Source organism: Leptonychotes weddellii, chromosome 8 (assembly GCF_054177405.1).
Source record: "Leptonychotes weddellii isolate Sample4059 chromosome 8, ASM5417740v2, whole genome shotgun sequence".
In the NCBI taxonomy this organism is placed as follows: Eukaryota; Metazoa; Chordata; class Mammalia; order Carnivora; family Phocidae; genus Leptonychotes; species Leptonychotes weddellii.
The window spans coordinates 63793529-63808253 of NC_138376.1; the positions used below are offsets into that span (position 1 = coordinate 63793529).

The window sequence follows — 14725 nt, forward strand, 5'->3', positions numbered from 1 at the left end:
GTGGCTCAATCCAGGGACTCCAGGATCATGACCTGAGCCGAAGGCAGTCGCTTAACCAACTGAGCCACCCAGGTGCCCTGGGAAATAAAAACTTTTTAAAAAAGAATTTTTAAAAATTGAGATAAAATTGACATATATTAGTTTCAGGTGTATAACACAATGATTCAATATTTGTATACAACTCACCCTTGAACAATATGAGGGTTAGGGATGCTGACACCCCTGTGCAGTCAAAAATCTGTGTATAATTTTGATTCCCCAAAACTTAACTATTAATAGCCTACTGTTGATTGGAAGTCTTGTAACATATTTTGTATGTTATATATATTATATGTACTGTATTCTTATAATAAAGTAAGCTAGAGAAAATAAAATGTTATTAAGAAAATTGTAAGGAAAAGAAAATATATTTACAATACTGTACTATATTTATTAAAGAAATACTGTGTATAAGTGGACCTGTGCAGTTCACACTTGCGTTGTTCAAGGGTCAGCTGTAGATTGAAAATGATCACAGTTAAATCTAGTTAATATCTGTCACCTTACATAGTTATAATTTTTTTCTTGTGATGAAGGATTTTTTTTTTTTAAGATTTTATTTATTTACTTGAAAGAAAGCGACACAGTGAGAGAGGGAACACAAGCAGGGGGAGTGGGAGAGGGAGAAGCAGGCTTCCCGCCGAGCAGAGAGCCCTATGCTGGGCTTGATCCCAGGACCCTGGGATCATGACCTGAGCCGAAGGCAGACGCTTAACTACTGAGCCATCCAGGCGCCCCGTGATGAGCACTTTTAAAAAAAGATTTATTTATTTATTTGAGAGAGAGAGAAAGTGGGGGGGGAGGGGCATAGGGAGAGAATCTTCAAGCAGACTCCCTACTGAGCGCAGAGCCCAATGTGGGGCTCAATCCCATGACCCATGAGATCATGACCTGAGCCAAAACCAAGAGTCAGATGCTTAAGTGACTGAGCCACCCAGGCACTCCGTGATGAGAACTTCTGAGATCTATTTACTCTCTGCAACTGTTGAATATACAATACAGTATTATTATATCCCCATGACTTATTTTTTTATAACTGGAAGTTTGTACCTTTTGACCACCTTCCTCTCTTTTGCCCAGCACCTACACTCCCACCAATCTGTTCTCTGTATTTATAAGCTAATTTCTTTCTTTATTTTCTCTCTCTCTCTCTCTTTCTTTCTTTCTTATTCCACATATAAGTAATATCATATAGCATTTGTCTTTCTCTATTTGACTTAATTTCATTTAACTAATGCCTCAAGGTCCATCCCTTTTGTTGCAAGAATTTCCTTCTTCTTCATGGCTAAATAATATGACATTGTATATATACTGTGTATATATATATATATATATGTATATACACCACATTTTCTTTATCTATATCTTTCTTGGCTATTGTAAATAATTGCTGCAATGAACATGGGGTACATATATCTTTTTGAATTAGTGTTTTCATTTTCTTCAAATAAATACCCAGAAGTAGAATTGCTGGAACATATGGTAGTTCTCGTTTTAATTTTTTTGAGGAACCTCAATAGTATTTTCCATAATGGAAATTTACATTCCAACCAATGGTGCACAAGGGTCCCCTTTTTTCACATTCTCACTAACACTTGTTATTTTAATCTTTTTGACAACAGCCATTCTAACAGGTATGAATGATATATCATTGTGGTTTTGATTTGGGGAAATGAGAACTTTCAAACATTGCAAGGGTATTTATTAGTTGGTATTACCTTTTATAAGTATAGTTTTGCAATATTAATTAAGATTTTTAAATATTGTCTCATCTGAAATTCTACTAGAATTTAATTCTATAAAAATAATAAGATATTAAAAATATGTAATTATCTATTTCTATTTATATCAATGAAAAATTGGAAACCACCTAAACATTCAACAGTAGGGGAATTATTAAATTTGTCCATTTGGACAAATTCCTAGAAACATACAAACTACCCAAACTGAAGCAGGAAGAAATAGAAAATTTGAACAGACCCGTAACTAGGAAAGAAATTGAATCAGTAATCAAAAATCTCCCGACAAACAAAAAGTCCAGGGCTGGATGGCTTCCCAGGAGAATTATACTAGACATTTAAAGAAGAGCTAATACCCATCCTTCTCAAACTGAAAGAAAACTCAATCTACGAGGCCACAGTACCTTGATTCCAAAACCAGACAAAGATCCCACTAAAAAGGAGAATTACAAGCCAATATCCCTGATGAACATGGATGCAAAGATTCTCAACAAGATACCAGCAAATTGAATTCAACAAGACATTAAAAGAATTATTCACCTGGATCAAGTGGGATTTATTCCTGGGCTGCAGGTGGTTCAATATTCTCAAATCAATCAACGTGATATACTGCATTGATAAAAGAAAGGATAGGAACCATATGATCCTCTCGATAGATGCAGAAAAAGCATTTGACAAAATATAGCATTCTTTCTTGATAAAAACCTTGATAAAAACCAATAGATGGAACATACCTCAACATCATAAAGGCCATATATAAAAGATCCACAGCTAATATCATTCTCAATGGGGAAAAACTGAGAACTTTTCCTCCACAGTTAGAAGTAAGACAGGGATGTCCACTCTCACCATTGTTATTTAATATAGTACAGGAGGTCTTAGCCTCAGCAATCAGACAACAAAAAAGAAATAAAAGGCATCCAAATCGTAAGGATTATGTTGTTTTTATTTTTTCTTTATCCTTTTTGGTGTTTTCTAAATTTTCTGTATTAATGTTAGGGCATGTTTCTTTTATGATCAGAAAACATTATAATAAAAATCTTACTAGTGGCTGGATTTTGGTTTATCAGATATGTATTTGAATTTACATTTCTGTAATTATCAAAATCAATATCAAAGCAGTAACTTACCCTATGTATAAACTGTGTAATCCTTATCCTTCTATAATCCTTATTGCACTCCTACATGTTAGTTAAAATAATTTGGTGTTATAGGTTTATCTTATTATTATTATTTTTTAAAGATTTATTTATTTTAGAGAGAGAGAGAGATACAGAGAGAGCATGAGCAGGGGGTGCGGCTGAGGGAGAGGGAATCCTCAGACTCCCCGCTGAGCACAGAGCCCAACACAGGGCTCTATCCCAGGACCTTGAGATCATAACCTGAGCTGAAATCAGGAGTCAGCTGTTTAACCAACTGAGCCACCCAGGTGCCCCAGGTTTAGCTTATTATTTTACATTTTTATATTATTATCTACTTTAATTTACAGGAAAGTTTTAGCATTGAATTTTGTAAACATGTTTAAAAACATTTTTTCCTACTTAATTCTGTGTATTTTATTGGTTTTCCTGATAACCAGAATTTCAAAAAAAAGAGTAGAATGGTAATTGTGCAGGGCTGGGATGTCGGAAAATTAGGGAGATGTTGGTCAAAGGGCAGACTTGCAATTAGAAGATGAGTAAGTTCTGGAGATCTAATGCACGGCATTGTGATTATAGTCAACAATACTGTATTATACACTTCAAGGTTGCTAAGAGATTACATCTTAAATGTTTTTGCCACAAAATAGAAATGATAATTATGTGACAAGATGGAGATGTTACCTGAGACTATGGTGGCAGTCATATTGCAATACATAAATAGATCAAATCAATATGCCTTAATATTACAAAATGTTATATATCAATTACATTTTAGTTATATAAAAGAATTTTTATATTATAGCTTTCTATTTCTTATAGATATATGCATAGGATACACAAATAAAATTGTGGTGGTTTTGAATATTTCCACAAGTTAGTTGATATTCTTCAAGAGGAAGACACTTTCCTTTGAGTGTGAGCTTTCTGAACTTTCTGATGTGCTTCTAATGAATAGAAAACAGAAGTAGCAATGTGGGACTTTGGAGACGAGGTCATGAAAGGCACTGTGACTTCTTTCTTTCTTTCTCTTGATTTGCTCACTCTGGATGAAGTTAACTGACATGTCAGGAGCAGAAGCCCATGTGTGTGGGGAACTGAGGCTTCCTGCCAATGAAGAACCAAGGTCTCCAGACAACAGCCATATGAATGAGTCTTCTTGGAAGTGGATCCTTCAGTTCTGTCAACCTTCAGTTGTCTGCATCACAACCAACATTTTGACTGAAACTTCATAAGAGATGCAGAGCCAGGAGAAGCCAGGAAAGTTGCTCCTGGATCTGACCTTTAGGAACTCCTGTGAAATAATAAATGCTTCTTGTTTTAAGCCACTAAAATTTGGGAGGAATTTGTATTGAAGCAATAGATAACTAATGCAAATATATTTCTCTGTGTGACAAATACATTGTTAGGTAATAATTTGTTACATTAAAAAGTTCATCATTATGCACTTATTGTGTAACAGGCACTGTGTTAAATATTTCACTTGCACTATCTTATTTGATTCTCATTTGAATCTAACATTGTAGGTCCAATTACATATCCTTATTTTACAGAGGAGGAAATTGAGTCTTAGGGAGTAACCTGCTTAAGTGAGAAAACCAGGATTATAATGCAGAAGTCCATGCTAGATTGATTCATTCTTCAGATAGTTAGAGTAAATCTTTTAGTGTTTTTGAGAAAGTGAGATACAAAGCCTTATATGCTCCACATTCTGATGCTTATAATGCTATTTTGTTTTTTCTGTTCCATATTATATGCTTTGAGCTTCCCAGCCCTCTTCTTTTCCTGCCAGTGGTAACCAAAGGAATCCCTGTATTTAGTCTTGAAACACAGGCCTTCCTAATTATGGATGACAGTGCAATATAAGAAGGAAATGTTTGTTTTTTCTTTCCCTGCACTTGCAGAGAAAACCAGAAACTATTCTTGCTTAAATTAATTTTAGATAAGGATTTTTATAAGATATCTGGGATTCAGAGATTATTGCTAACTACTGTTGACGGTAACCTTTAATTTCTGAAAGGTCAGTAATTTTGATTGGTTGTTTTACTTGATAATGTGTTGCCGTGGTAATAATTTTGATGCAGATGTCACCTTTTTCTAAAAGGCATAAAACTTGTGAAATCTCTGTGAAATCTGAAGATTATTGTTATTTCCCTCTTATTTCAAATGCTGGAGGTAAAATAAAATTACAGATTTCTTATTTAAATAAAAATGTGTGGGAATCTTGTCTTATTTAAATTTAACAAAGGGTATACTTCAATAGTATATTTCTTAGTCCTTATTTAATTGAAAAAGTCTTCCTGTTGCTCTCACAAATGAATAATTACTTGAATGGATATAAAATTCTTAGGGTCACAGCTATGACCCACTAATCATTCAGTAGACTTTGATTGTTCTACTGTCCTCTTGAACACTTCCATTATTTTTTTCTTTTTTTGGAACACCTATAATTCTTAGCTGGCTCTTTGTCCTCTACCCTCCACATGTATTGTCTTCTCTCATTATTTTATTCTTTTTGACTTCCTTCTAGGCTTCTCATTTTTGTCTTTAGTACTGATTTGGTGGGAGTAGGGTGGCCTTTTCTTCTGTTTCAGAGTGTAGATTAGGTGATATGTGGTTCAATAATGTATTTCTCAATTCAACTTGACTGATGATGCATTTAATGGGAATTCCACCAGGATTTTCCAAGATCTTTTCTTATCATTTGATCTCAAAGCCACCTTTTACATTTTCATGTCTTCAAGAATACTTTATTAGGAAGTTAAGAAGAAGCATATCAGCTCTTTTTCGTGATGCCTTGGAGGCGGTAGCCTGCTTCAGGATGAAGCTGAACATCTGTTTCTCAGCTACTGGCTGCCAGAAACTCATTGAAGTGGACGATGAACGCAAACTTCGTACCTTTTATGAGAAGCATATGGCCACAGAAGTTGCTGCTGATGCTCTGGGTGAAGAATGGAAGAGTTACGTGGTCCGAATCAGTGGTGGCAGTGACAAACAAGGCTTCCCCATGAAGCAGGGTGCCTTGACCCAAGGCTTTGTGTGCCTGCTGCTGAGTAAAGGGCATTCCTGGCATAGACCAAGGAGGACTGGAGAGAGAAAGTGCAAATCTGTTTGGGGTTGCATTGTTGATGCCAATCTCAGTGTTCTCAACTTGGTCATTGTAAAAAAAGGGGAGAAAGATATTCCTGGACTCACTGATACTACTGTGCCTCGTTACCTGGGGCCCCAAAGAGCCAACAGAATCCGCGAACTTTTCAATCTCTCTAAAGAAGATGATGTCCGCCAGCATGTTGTGAGAAAGCCCCTAAACAAAGACGGTAAGAAACCTAGAACCAAAGCACCCAAGATTCAGTGTCTTGTTACATGTGTCCTCCAACACAAACGTTGACGTATTGCTTTGAAGAAACAGCGCACTAAGAAAAATAAGGAAGAGTCTGCAGAATATGCTAAACTTTTGGCCAAAGTGAAGGAGGCCAAACAATAATACCAGGAACAGATTGCCAAGAGATGGAGGCTGTCCTCTCTGAGAGCTTTTACTTCTAAATCTGAGTCCAGTCAAAAATGAGATTTTCTAAGAATGATAAATAAATAAGATCAGACATCAAAAAAAAAAAAAAAAAAGGAGAAGAAGCTTATCAGGCTTCCATCACCATGTAGAATCTTTCACCGTGTTAACTTGGAAGTCCAAATTCAGTAATTTAAAATGCTTGTAAACATCAAAATGTTATATAGGTCACACTTTTTCAAACATCTCTTTGGATATTTATTTCTCATTCTTTCATTCATGATTAGGGTATAAATATCTCACCTTCCACCTTTTCCCCATTGATTTTGTTAGCAATGTATTTTTTTAAAAAGATTTTATTTATTTATTTGAGAGAGAGAGAGCAAGCATGAACGGGGAAGGGGCAGAGGCGGAGGGGGAAACAAACTCCCCACTGAGCAGGAAGCCCGATGTGGGATTTAATTCCAGGACCCTGGGATCATGACCTGAGCCAAAGGCAGCCGCTTAACTGACTGAGCCACCCAGGTGCCCTGTTAGCAATGTATTTTTGTTAATATAAAGTTTTAAACAGTCTTTGGCCTCTGTCCTGGGAATTAGGAATACTATTTGATCTTTTTGAAGCTTTTGTTTCTTAGGATAAGAATATTAATTGTGATTTTATAAATTTCTTATTTTTGAACAAGGTTTAAGTTTGCAAATAGTTGTAAAAATAATTCTTCATCAACTTTCTATCTTGCGTAATGCTTGAGGAAACATACACTGTATCATAGAACATGTTCCTTTGTGTGAATTTCAGATGAAGAGAAATAAATTGATTATCTTGTATGTCTAGAACTCTACTTTATGTATGCAGTGGGGGATAAAGAAAGGAAACATAGTCCCTGAGCTTAAAGGAGTTCAAAACCTTGTTGGAGAGAAAAAAATACAAAGCAATATAAGACAGTATGTAATCAATGATCATGGATCAAAAAGAAAATAGAAAATTACCTGTGGGGTGACTCTGTCCACTGGCAGTTTACTTATTTATTTATTTTTAAGTTCAAAGATAAATCAGGGTATTGAGTCATTTTACATTTAAAAATAAAATAAAATCTGCTTTCTTTGTTGGGTTGTCTTAAGCCTGTGTTTAAATTGTGTAGGAAGCAACATGTTTTCCAAAATGGATTGTTTAGAAAATCATTTGTGTCTCAAGGATTGTTGACTGTCTTTACATTTAACAAAATCTTTAATTTCTTTCATTATTAAAAACAGAAAAGATAAAAAGAAAGACATTTCTGAAGCTGTATATCTCTTTAAACTTGACTTTTTTTTAGCAAATAAAAAGAACTCAATATTTGTGGCTCAGAATTCCTTTAGGTTTTATGCTGTTGGGACATTATGTATAATTTGATATTGGATTATAGCAGAATCCATGTTTTCATTTTGCTCCAGCAGCTTTTAACCTTGGGATGCCACCTAGCGATGCTCTTGAAGAAGAGCTGGACACAACAGCAGAATCTTTCTGCAGGCAGGAATTTCCTGGAATAAAAATATTGACCATAGAGTGTCATGGAATAAAGTTCTCATTAGTTTCTTTCTCTGGGATAGTTTCAGTTCTTTTTTCCTTGTTATGAGGCTACTTAAAAATACAGGAAACTAGGGCTACTTTGAAATATCTGGAAAGGTTTTCATAGTATACCAATCTCTTAACTTCCTGGGCCAAAAAAAAAAAAAAAAGAAAGAAAGAAAAAAATAGGGAGGAGAGAGAGATTAATAAAATCCTACAAATCAGAAACAGCCTTGTTTTGCAAACTTCTAAGTGTCACATGTAAGTTATTTTACAGCTCTGTTCATAACTCTAGAAATGAAGATACTGTTATTGCCCCCGAAGGGTGTTGCATAGGTTAGGTAAAGGAATTGCAAACTTCTTTAGGCTATGTGGGTATATCTCACTATGCCTGATTTCCTTCTATCCAGCCGCCAGGTAATGTCTATGTATAAAACATTCAATTAGAAGTAGAAATACCATACGATGCAGTAATTCCACTACTGGATATTTACCAAAAGAAAATGAAAATGCTACTTTGAAAAGATATATGGCACCTTCATGTTCAATAGCAGCATTATTTATGATAGCCAAGATACGGAAGTGACCTAAGTGTCGATTGATGGGTGAATTGGTAAAGAAGATGTGGTATATATATACAATGGAATATTACTCAGACATAAAAAATGAGATCTTGCCATTTTTGAGAACATGGATGGACTCAGAAGGTATTATGCTAAGTAAAATAAGTCAGATAGAGGAAGACAATTCCATATGATTTCATTTGTATATAGAATCTAAAAACAAACAAACATAAGCAGATTCATAAGTACAGAGAACAAACTGGTGATTGCCAGAGGAGAAGGGGGTGGGGAGTTGGGTAAAATGGATGAAGGGGAGTGGGTGATACAGGCTTCCAGTTATGGAATAAATAAATCACAGGATTAACAGGTAGAGCATAGGGAGTATAGTCAATGATATTATAATAGCATTGTATGGTGACAGATGGTGATTTATCATGGTGGGCATTGTATAGTGAATAGAATTGTCAAATCACCATGTTGTACACCTGAAACTAATATAATATTGTATGTCAACTATACTTCAATAATAAAAATTAAAAAAACCTTATAAATACAAAAAGTAAGTCACATTGTCTATTTTCTTTCTCCCAGTGAGAGGGAGATATCACAGGTTTTCCACATAAAATGTTCTGGAGCACATGGGCCCTGTTTAACCCTCTGATGCATAACTCAAATTCTTTTCCTCGGGTTCTCACCTTTTGTTTACTGCAAAAACAGCTCTCTCACTCCTTTCCAGACACTTTCCCAAAGTGGAATTAATGACACACATGTGGCTCTGCCTTAATTATAAGCTTAATTTTACATGACTTTCTTGTAATATTGTTAACTTAAGAGGTTCTTGTTGCTAAGGGCATCTACATGGCACATGCATTTTAGTATCAGTTGGATCCTCTGTTCCATTTGATCTAATTCTGTTCATGATTTGTTTTAATTTTGTGGTAGCAATGATGGAAAGAAACATTCTGCAGTTTCTGTCCTCTTATTTTATCTTCACAAGGTCTTGGTGACTTTGTAACCATTACCTTGAATTCACTGACATCACACATTCTATTCCTATGAACTAACCGTGATTCATTTCCTTTTTCCAATAAAAATATCCTCTGACCAGTGCTGCCCACTCAACATCACTCATGTAGATTCTATTGAATGGCAGCTGAATTAAGAAATACTCTCTCTCAGGACATAGTGCTGTGCAACTTCTCATTTGATATATTGGAATTCTTTCTGTTCTAGTTAGCTATTGGTATTTAACAAACTACCCCAAAACTTAGTGGCTTAACAAAAGTGTTTTATTGTATTTCACTAGTTTGTTGATCATGAATTTAAGATTCTGGTGATTTGTCTATTCCTCGTGGTATTGGTTGAGGTCAGCTGGTGGTATTCAGCTGGCAGATGGACTGATCTAGAGGGTCTAAAATGGCTTCGTTCACATGTCTGCCACTTTGATGGAGATGGCTGGGAGGCTGGCCTTAGCTACCCAGGATAGTTAGACTTCCTATGGAGCTCAGGGCTCCTAGAGCAAGTATTCCAAGTGGCCCTGGCACAAGCTGAAAGGATTTGATGACCTAGTCTTATAGTTTCCAGAATGTCAATTCCTTCCTATTCTTTTGGTCAGACAGTTCACTAAGGCCAGCCCCATTTCAGGGAGAGGGAAATTAGAGTTAGTTTTTCAGTAGAAGGAGTAGTAAAGAATTTTTGGTCATCATTAATTTACCACAGTTTTCCTGCAGATTTAGTCTAAAACTTGATGTCAAGGATGAGTGGCGTGGCAGACAATTTGGAAGTGACAACTCTGCATCCCAGAATTCACGTTTGTTAGTGTATATGTTTTATTTATTTTGTGAACTAAGTGTACTAAGATAGGTACATGTCCCCTTGAATTTTGTGACTTAAGTAGCAATTATAAAATGACTTGATTGTAGAGGGAATCTACCTCAGCCACGACAATGATGACAGTGACAATAGCAACAGATACTATTGCTATTACTCTTCCCGTCAATACCACCACCATTTACGCACTGTGCTTTGAATTGGCACTAATCCTAAAACAACTCTACAAGGGAGGAATTATTATTCTTACTTTGTAAATGAACACATTGAGGCTCTGAGTACCTAAGTAAATTGCAGTATGGCAGAGAGGTATTTGGAACCAGACTGAGTTCAAATTCCAACTGAGCCACTAACTACTGGTCTGACTTTTGAGCAAGTTCCTTAATTTATTTGTGTTGCAGTTTCCTCTTCTGTAAAAAGGGGAGAAATAGCAGTACCCACCTCATGAGGAATGTTATGGGTAAATATAGACACTAAGGACAGTACTTGATATTTGGTGTTAGTTATTAGCATTGTCCAAGGTTACACAGCTAGTAAATATGCTTACTGAATTCTGAGTGCTGCAATATGGGATGAAAGTGAATAGCTCCAAAATACCCACAAGACTTTACTGACATGGGGACCAGAGTAGAGTCTGTATCTGTTCAATTTGCAGAGGTAATTATTTTATTTTGCAATGGAGTAGAAAAACTAAGAAACACAACAGTCCTCTACTTGGCTTTGTCATCTCAAAGTGGGAAGCACCTTTAATAATGTTAATCTCTTTTACTCCCCAATTAGTTCAGGTATTCATTTAACAGTTGAGAACCAACTGTGAGCCAGGTGTAGGGCTAGCCTCTGGGGTTAAAATGTTGGACAAGTAAGCAGTATCCCAGTCCTCACAAGTTGCTCTATTTTTGGAGCGCAGCTTTGCCTTAGGTTACTAACCTTTGATGTCTCATGACTTAGGGTTGACCATATTTCTTGCATCCTAGAAACTCATCTTGCACTAGCATGTTGACTTTAGTAAAAATGCAAGGGATATCTTGGGAATGCAAGGGATATAATAGACTATATTTGATTCAATGAGTAGTTTAATGCGACAATGGATGAGACCCATTCTTAAAAAAGATAAGCTGGTTAGGACAGAGGAAAAATTTGAAGGCTTTAGAAATTTGTTTTTGTCTTTTTACTTCCCATTTTATGCTCGTGATGGTTACTTTTATGTGTCAACTTGGCTAGGCTATGGTGCTCAGTTGTTTGGCCAAACACCAGTCTAGATGTTGCTGTGCAGACAATTTTTAGATGTGATTCACATTTAGTCAGTAGACCTTGAGTAAAATAGATTACTCTTCTTAATGTGGGTAGACCTTATCCAGTCAGTCAAAGGCCTTCAGTGTAAACACTGAAGTCTACCAAAGAACCAAATTTCTATAAGACTGCAATATAGAAATGCTGCCCAAGTTTCCTGCCTGCTGCCCTGCTGGCATATTTTGAACTCAAGACTGCAACAGCATCTCTTAACTGAATTGCCAGCCTACTCGCCTGTTCTACAGAATTTGGACTTGTCAGCCCCTATAGTTGCATGAGGCAATTCCTTACAATCTCTCTTTCTCTCTGTCTCTGTCTTTGTCTCTGTCTCTCTTTCCTATTGGTTCTGTTTCTTTGCGGAATCTGACTAATACAATGCCCCTCTCTAGAGCAAATTTATAAAGACAAGTAGAATGCTTTGGGGAGTATTACATGATAATGTCTTCTTCCATCCCAACAGAGAAGTTTGAAAGTTGATTGGACTTTGGAATCCATAGCATCAAATGCCAGTGAGTCTGGAAACTAAGATCTGACTTTGCAAATGCTGTCCATGTGCATCTGTCTCACACGGTTGCTGTTAGAGATCTGCTTGTTCACTCTCAGCCTCAGTGGCTAGGTTTGGTCTCCTGTTGTAGAATTTTTAACTCCCATGGAAGAAGTGCCTAGACCCCTGACAAGGCAGACTTAGCCTGTCTGGTTCTGATAATTTCGTCTTTTAAAAAAAAGTCAAAGGTAAACCTACCCTGGTTTTCTAAGTGTATGTCCTCTCTGTGTCACTGCTGACCTTTCCCATATGGCCACTAGCTCTACTCTCAAGCACATTTGTTCCTACTGTTTTGTTGTATGTCTTCATCTGCTTGGGCTGCTATAACAAAATACCATAGACTGGGTGGCTGAAACAACAGACCTTTTTTTCCTCAGTTTTGAAGGCCGGAAGTCCAAGATCATGGTGCCAGTATAGTTGGGATCTGGTGAGAGCTCTCTTCCTGGCTTGCAGATGGCTACCTTTTCCCTTTGTCCTCATATGGCCTTTCCTCGGTGTGTGTGCATGGAGAGAGAGTGTGCTCTTTTTATAAGGGACCAGTCCCATCATGGGGCCCCACCCTCATGACCTCATCCTAATCTAATTACCTCCCCCAAAGATCCTACCTCCAAATACCATTGTTTTGGGGGTTAAGGCTTCAACATACAAATTTTGGGGGGATACAGATGTTCAGTCTATAACTATGGATATAAACAAGAGATGAGCTTTAGACAAGAAATTTAATTTTTTGAAAATAAACATACACATGCTTGGTTATATAAAGAAAGAAGTAAAACTTGGCTGAAATTTTTATATGTGGCTTCTTTGCAGAAAATGCTGTTTACTTCCAAAAAAGTGTCCAATCTCAGACAAATCAAACCTTCCTGTGGGTTGAACTCCTGCCAGGCACTATTGCGTACGATGAAGACAGCACAAAGAAGCATGACACTTTTGTCCTGCTTGTTTTCTCTGTACTTTTTTCTAGAGGCCAAGCCTATGGAGTCTGCATGTTAGAAAAATATCAACACATTGGCTAATATTTATGAATTACTGCTGGATACTGAGTACTGTGCTCGTTGGTCATAGTGGTGACAGTATTGTGGGTGGGAATCAAAATAGATTCATTGACCTTGAGCAGTTTTTTTTTTTTAATTTATTTTTTTTTTTAATTTTTTCATTTGACAGAGAGAGAGATAGCGAGAGAGGGAACACGAGCCGGGGGAGTGGGAGAGGGAGAAGCAGGCCTCCCGTGGAGCAGGGAGCCCGATGCGGGGCTCGATCCCAGGACCCTGGGATCATGACCTGAGCCACAGGCAGACGCCCAACGACTGAGCCACCCAGGCGCCCCCTTGAGCAGTTTTTACAGTCTGGTTGGGAAAAGCATTTCTTGCCCTCACCCTCTCCCACGTACCTGTTTATGGCCTGTTTTGCTGGCTTTATACAGAATCCTTAGGTCCCTCATTTAATGTGCAGAATGGAGGTTCTGACAGCTAAAAACAAATTGTTTGGATGTGTGCATTCTTCAAGGAGAGGAAAGTAAGAATAGAATCAGTGTTTTGGCCTCCTCATATAGTCCACTGCATATATCATGGATAGCATATATACTTTTCCTTAGAAAACTGGATGAAAGAATTAGGCTTATGACTTCCATCACTTCTTTATCCTCAGACTCTGAAACAAACCGATGCCTATTCATCAGCAAAAGAAAAATGTACAATTTCTTTAGCAGCAATGGAACTGTGGTTTAAAAATATCCAGTGCCCTCTGCAAAAGCCTTGGCTGAGCTGTGAGAGCAGCCACTTGCCTGTCAGATGTCTAATTGTTTCTCCTCCTCCTCAGCCATGCCAGTAGCAGGGAACCACTGAGACCATATTGTTGTTGCCCATATGTCGGGAAGCTACTAAATTAAAGCCCTATGTAACATGCTGACAAGTCTACTGCAGGAGTTGAAGTTTCGTTGACTAAATTTCTCTAACCTATCATTCCACTGTTAGTATTTTTAAGTTTTCGCTCTCTGTGGTACAGGCTTTGTCAAGGACTGAGATGTTGTTATTACACACCAGTACCATCAGAAAAGAAAGTGAATATCTGGGTTAGACCAGATTTTAGCAGTTGATGAATTAGACCTAAATCCCTAATGTTAGGTCACAAAAACCTGACATTCAGCCTGTCCTGCTCTCAAGTGTGCAGGATGTTCAGAGAAGTTAGGTCAGAGATGAATATTGTTCTGTCCATTTGCAGACCTATGGACATAATTTTCTGAAGTTCACTGTTCCATGTTCATGGCAGGAAAGGATCTCTTCTTGTCTCTCCCATTTCTTTTGCTTTTACTCTTGTACTTCTATTAGCATGGCTGGCTTAATTTAATTTTCAATGCATTTTATATTTTTTCAGTTACCTTTAAAAGAAGAGAACTAATCCCTAATCTATCCTAATTTTCCCACATCCATCAGTAACTACTATGTTACTTTCCTTTTCCTTCTATCCTCCTAAGAGGAATGAATAGTTTTCCCTTTGGGGAAGAACAAAAAAAATTTTTTTTAATGACAGG

At 37.0% G+C, this 14725-nt stretch overlaps 1 pseudogene across 8 annotated transcripts in view; it reads left to right on the top strand.

The window, feature by feature from the left end:
* LOC115939445 (small ribosomal subunit protein eS6 pseudogene) overlaps positions 1-14725 on the top strand; it is a 195538-nt pseudogene that overhangs the window by 108949 nt on the left and 71864 nt on the right. Inside the window, exon 7 of one of the 8 annotated variants that reach the window (XR_014147788.1) lies at positions 3740-7938. The exons of the other annotated variants lie outside the window; for them this stretch is intronic. The product of XR_014147788.1 is annotated as a small ribosomal subunit protein eS6 pseudogene, transcript variant X1 (transcript). Of the gene's footprint in view, positions 1-3739; positions 7939-14725 lie in introns of those variants that run through there. 8 annotated transcript variants of the gene reach the window in all.